Here is a 6851-nt window from a genome sequence, read left to right on the forward strand (position 1 = left end):
AGTTGCGCTTTAGAAGAGCGGATCTTGAGAGGGTACCAAGAGAGAGAAGCAGGCAGGGTCGGAGGGAGGTGGGAGGACGGGGAGGACGGTCTCATGTCCTCCCGGGGATGACTGCCACAGAAAGCTCCATTGAGAGGGATGACAGCTCATGAGAGCCGAAGGCTGAGGTGGAGCCAACCAGCCATGAAACAGCCCCCGGGGGGCGGGGGGGCAGGAGCAGCTATCCCCCCAGTTACTCACCCACAGTTCGGTATCACTGTGCTCTGAGCATTTCCCTACACTTTGGCATTTAGCTGAGGAGAAGGAAGCAGCAGCAGATGGATGAGTAGTTAAAGATAACTTGAAAATTAACCGATCTATGTGGATGGGCACAAATTTGAAAGCCTCAACATTGGCTAAATTGAAGGGAAGGAACTCTGCTTTGATAATCCCCAAAGGCAAACAATCCCTGGTACTTAGCATTGGAAGAGGACGCTTTTTTTTCCTCCAGTGCATCTACCACCAGTGAAAATTCTTTTTATTATGCCAATACAGGAGTACTTGCTATTTTAACTCCAGACTGGCCAGGTAGCAGAAAATGGGAAAGGAGAAGCAAATAGGACCCGTGAGCCAATTAGTTCATGAGTGCAGGGATACAAGGACTCTAGAATAATGCACTAAAGTTAATTGTCCATGGTAGCTTTACGTCAATGTCCTCTTCGTCTCTCTAAGTTGGGGAGTGTCACCATCAGAAACTTCTAGGGAGACTCCTGCCGCCTGTGTGGAGTAATTCTGTGTTAGTGGCTCTGTGGAAACCCCCTTCTGTCTTCGATGACTTGTCCCTAAACTGCCCGCCTTCTCCTCCTAAATGCCCGAGTGTACAGAAGGAAGTCGTGGCAGAACTAGCGGGTATGATGCCAAGCAGAATAAGTCCGTCACAGAAAGATAATTATCATATGATCTCACTCATATGTGGAATTTAAGAAACAAAACAGAGGAGCATAGGGGAAAGGAGGGAAAGATAAAACAAGATGAAATCAGAGAGGGAGACAAACCATGAGAGACTCTTAATCATAGGAAACAAACTGAGGGGGAGTTGGGGGATGGGGTAACTAGGTGACGGGCAATAAGGAGGGCACGTGATGGGATGCGCGCTGGGCATTATGTAAGACTGACGGATCACTGAACTCTACCTCTGAAACTAATAATACACTATATGTTAATTGATTGAATTTAAATTAAAAAAAATAAGAAGAAGAAGAAGTAGTGGCCGAAAGCTGTGTGTAAAATCCTGATGTCAGAGCTCTGTGCCCTCTCCTAGAGGAGGGAGGCTCTGAGGCCTCCATTCCCCAAAGACAACAGCAGTTTCTGGTTGCCCTTGTCCATTCCAGAACTTTGTCTCACCACGTTCTCGCCACAGTCTTTTCTCCTGAAGTTCCCACATCCATTTATACGGCCTTTGTCATGCCCTCGTCTCTGGCTAGAGAGTCCATGGGGAACGTTCTCCTATTTTCCTTAACTCCCTCTGCAATTCCTTCACGGTTTTCCTTTGCCACGTCCCTATCGGGCCTACTTGCAACTTCAAAACCCACAGTGACTCTGAAGCCCCAACTTCAGTAGCCTCAGATCCTGGAAGCCACCACCCCCACCCAGCTTCGTCACCAGGCCTACACGTTAGACCACGTTCCCACACAGAACCAGTCTACCTGTAAGATCTCGAAGACTAAGTTCTCCCTCTCTGGTTATCTCTAGAGGTCTTCCTTCTCTTGCCCCTCAGGCCACCCCCATCAGGCCAACTCTCCCCTCCCAGTTCACCAGCCCGTCCCTACTTCACAACCTCCCCTCCCAGCCCACACCCTACAATCACCTGGATCCCTGACCTTCTGCCCTTCTTAAGACCGTCTTCAACACCCAAGGTGATGGTTAATTTTTTTTCTCAGCTTTACTGAGGTACAGTGGACATATAAAAGCATAGAATATTTAAAGTGTACAATGTGAAAATTAAATAAATAAAAATTAAAGTGTACATTGTGATGATTTGATACACATATACATTGTGAAAGGATCCCCCCACCCCCACTGAGTTCAGTAACACACTGTGATGGATAATTTTATGTGTCAACTTGACTGAGCTTAGGGATGCCCAAGGGGACTGGTAAACATTTCTGCCTGTGTCTGTGAGGACATTTTCATAAGAGATTAGCATTTGAATGGGTAGACTGAGTAATCAGTGTGAACCAATTCCTCATAAGGATCTCTCTTTCTGTATACCTATAGGTATCTTAATGGCTCTGTTTCTCTGGAGAACCCCGGCTAATACACCCAATTTCCCCCAACATCATCCGTCATCCTCTCTCTTGCTCTGAGTTTCTTCAGTGCCAGTTGGTCAATAGCCAGTTGGTGCCAATGTCTTGTTCTCCAGCCGTAAAGGATCATTGCTTTTGTAAACTCCATACTGTAGCTCTCATATGCTATCAATTTCTCCCATGCTTTGTAAGCCCTGCTTGGTCCCCCACCTTTTCATCTCAGCAGATGGCCTTCTCTGCCTCTTTACTGACACTAGGTATGACATCTCCCCTATGAATTTTCATAGCTCTCAAACTTAATGGGCCCCAAACTTAGCCAATGCTTCCTACATCTACCTAGTTGTTTGTGCTTGAAATGTGAGGGTCATCTTGACATCTCCCTCTCCCATGCATCTCACACTCCTCAATCTCCAGAGTTTGTTGATTCTACCTATTAAACACATCTCAAGTCTGTTCTTCCCGCCTCCATCATTTATGATTGTTTTAGCCACCATCATCCCACTCGGATGCCCAAATGATGTTTTTAAAATGCAAATCTGGGGCGCCTGGGTGGCACAGTCAGTTGGGCATCTGACTCTTGGTTTCAGCTTAGGTCATGAGCTCAGTGTCATGAGATCAAGCTCCACATGGGGCTCCACACTCAGCACCAAGTCTGCTTAAGAGTCTCTCTCCTTGGGGCACCTGGTGGCTCAGTCAGTGAAGCATCTGCCTTCAGCTCAGGTCATGGTCCCAGGGTCCTGGGATCAAGTCCCAGAGCATTGGACTCCCTACTCAGTGGGGAGCCTGCTTCTCCCTCTCCCTCTGTCTCTCTCTGTCAAGTAAATAAATAAAATCTTAAAAAAAAAAAAAAAGACTCTCTCCCTCTCCCTCTACCTTTCTCCAAATGAATAAATAAATCTTACCAAAAAATGACTTCCCATTATTAGGAGGAAAACATCCAGCATCCTTAACATGCCCTAGCAGACCCCATTTGCTCTCTGGAGCCTGCCATTCTTTCCTTCTCTGCAATGCACACTTCTTTCCTTCTTTCCAGTGGCAAACTCTTCACCACCACATGGTAACACTCTCTCTCTCTCCACACTTCCCACACCTACCCTCATCTCCCCCTGGAAAATTCCTATTTGTCTTTCAGTTCTCTGCTTAAATGTCACTTCCTCAGGTGCCGCCTGCCTTCCTCACCCAGTGTAGTTAGATGTTATTTTGTCTTCAGTACAGTGGGCTTTTCTCTCACATTGTTTATCACAAATGTAATGACACCATTATTTTGTGATTACCTGCTTGATGACTGTCTTTTCCACTCCCCTAGAGGCAGCTCAAGAGCTGGGATCCTGTCTCATTTGCTTGTTGCTGTGTCCCCAGATCTGACACAGGGCAGAGTTGGGCTGTCATCTCCAAGGAAAGAGCCTATGAATCAGGTCCATCAGGAGGTAGGGGAGGGGAGCAAGTCTATGAAATGGGCACCCTTTGATCCCCTTCTCCATGGGACTCCCACTGTGCTGCTCCTCCCATCCTCTCATCACTACTGACCATCTTCATGTAAACATATTCCTTTAAAATTGTTGAAAATATGCCACTTCAACAGAATGTACTCAGAGGGTGCCAGTGGTCTCCCCACCCACTGCTCACCCCCATTTGTTGTATGAATGAGACAGAAACCTGCATTTCGGGGGAGGAGCAAGATGGCAGAGGAGTAGGAGACCTAAATATCATTGGGTCCCAGGAGTTCAGCTAGATAGTTATCAAACGATTCTGGACACCTACAAACCCAACAGGAGATAGAAGAATAGCAGAAATTCTATGAACAGAAAAGCGACCACTTCCTGGAAGGTAGGACCTGCAGAGAAGTGAATCTGAGGCGATATCAGAAGGTAGACCACGGTGGGGGGTGGGGGGGAGGGACTGCCTCCCAGCAAGTGGTGGAGACCCAGAGCACAAAATCAGAACTTTTAGAAGTCTGCTCCACTGAGGGATGTCGCTCCAGGGGCTAAGTGGGGTTCGAGCCCTCATGGGGACAGTGTGGTCTCAGGTCCCCCGGGATCACAGAAAGACCGGGGGTGTCTGAATGTGGCAGAGCTCCCAGGTATTGGAACAGGGAAGCCAGCTGCAGAGACGGAGCCGAGGAGTGAGCTTTCAGCTCGGGGTTACCTTAAACTGTGATCCAAGGCACAGTCAGACCACTCCTCTTTGGGCAGGGACCCTACAAGCGGCAGATGGAGAGAGACTCACCTTCCTCCTCCAGAGGGAGCAGCGCAGGAGCAGGCTGCAGGAACCTGCAGGGTTTAGAGACTCCAAACGGGGCTGTGTGCCTGTGATAGAAATGCTCAGTCACAGGCCAGGAGAGCACAGAGCATGGGCCGGAGACCACGGAGGCAGGAGGGATGAACTGCTTTTCTCTGAGGGCGCACTGAGGAGTGGGGCCCCAAGCCCTCAGCTGCTCCGAGCCAGAGATTGGGAGGCCGCCATCTTCATTCCCGTCCTCCAGAGCTCTACGGAAAGCAATCAGGGAACAAAAGCTCCAAGAGCGAACCCTAGCAGATTACTTAGCCCGGCCCCTGGCAAGGACGGTGCAATTCTGCCCTGGGGAAAGACATTTGAGAATCACTGCAATAGGCCCCACCCCCAGAAGATCAGCAAGAACATCCAGCCAAGACCAAGCTTACTGATGAACAAGAACTGCAGAACACCAGTGTTAGGGGAAAACAACACATAGAATTCACTTTTTCCCATGGTTCTTTAGACTTTCAATTTTAAATTTTTTTAATTTTATTTTTTTCTTATCCTATTCTTTTTTAATCTTTCCTCATTCCTATTTTAATGTTTTTTAACTATTCTATCTTATCAATACATTTTTAGAGATCTTTTAAAATTTTCATTGTTATAGTCATATTTTATCCCTTCATTGTATTTAACTTTATTTTTTGTATACATATAGGTTTTTCTTTCTTTAAAATTTTGGGATACAATTTCTTCTAATAGATCAAGATATACCCTAAATCTAGTGGATGGCTTTGTTCTAGTCTCCAGTCTGATCACATTCTTTCCTCCTTTTTTTTTCTCTCTCTTTTTCCAACCAACTTCTTATCTTATCAATTCCTTTTCTGGAATCCTTTTTAATTTTCACCTTTACAGTCATATTGCATCCCTTAATCATGTTTACCTTTATTTTGTGTGTGTGTGTGTGTATATATATGTGTGTGTGTGTGTGTGTATACACACACATATATGTATATATGTGTGTATATATATATACATATATACATATATATACATATATATGTGTGTGTATATATATATATATGAATGATGTTTTTCTTTCTTTAAAATTTTGGGAGGTAGTTTCTACTAACAGACCAAAATACACCCAAAATCAAGTGTGTGGCTCTGTTTTATTCACCAGTCTAATACACAAACACACACACACACACACACACACATTTTCCCCCCCTCCTTTCTTCTCCCCCAGTTTCAGTCTCTTCTGATTTGGTTAGTGTCTATTTTTCTGGGGTCATTGCTACCCTTTTAGTATTTTCTCTCGTTCATCTATTCTTATCTGGACAAAATGACAAGGTGGAAAAACTCACCACAAAAAAAGAACAAGAGCAGTACCGACGGCTGGGGACCTAATCAGTACAGACATTGGTAATACATCAGAACTAGAGTTCAGAATGACGATTATCAAGGTTCTAGCTGGGCTCAAAAAAAACATGGAAGATACTAGAGAATCCCTTTCTGGAGAAATAAAATCCTTTCCTGGAGAAATAAAAGAACTAAAATCTAATCAAGTTAGATTTCAAAAAAACCAAACTCTTGCCATTTGCAATGAGGTGGATGGAACTAGAGGGTATTATGCTAAGCAAAATAAGTCAATCAGAGAAAGACAATTATCATATGATCTCTCTGATATGAGGAATTTGAGAGGCAGAGCGGGGGAGGGGAGGTGGGTTGTGGAGGGTAGGGAGGGAAAAAATGAAACAAGATGGGATCAGGAGGGAGACAAACCATAAGAGACTCTTAATCTCTGGAAACAAACTGAGGATTGCTGGGGTGTTGAGGGCAGGGATAGGGTGGCTGAGTGATGGACATTGGGGAGGGTGTGTGCTATGGTGAGTGCCGTGAATTATGTGAGACTGATGATTCATAGACCTGTACCCCTGAAGCAAATAATACATTATAGTTAATTAGTTAATAAAAAAGGGGGGGCTCATTAAAAAAAAAAAGAAACCTGCATTTCTCCCCCACCCCTCACCCTTCCCTCAGTGTACCTCTCTATAGAGCCCATGTGTCCCAGAACATCCCTGCCATCACTTACTCCTACCAGTCCCTCTCTCCTCAAGCTTTATCTTCCAGCTTGCTTTGGCTTCACCCCCTCCTTCCCTATCTTTCTGTCATCTCTTTCCCTGTGGCCTTCAAAGATCTTTCCAGCTTCGAGGGACCAGTAGGGGTATGGGAGTGGGTCAGGGAGAACTTTCTTGATCCTCCAACTCCCTTTTTTTTTTTTTTTAAGATTTATTTATTTATTTATTTGACAGAGAGTGAGAGAGGGAATACAAGCTGGGGGAGTGGGAG

Source organism: Martes martes (assembly GCF_963455335.1).
Source record: "Martes martes genome assembly, chromosome: 3".
NCBI lineage: Eukaryota > Metazoa > Chordata > Mammalia > Carnivora > Mustelidae > Martes > Martes martes.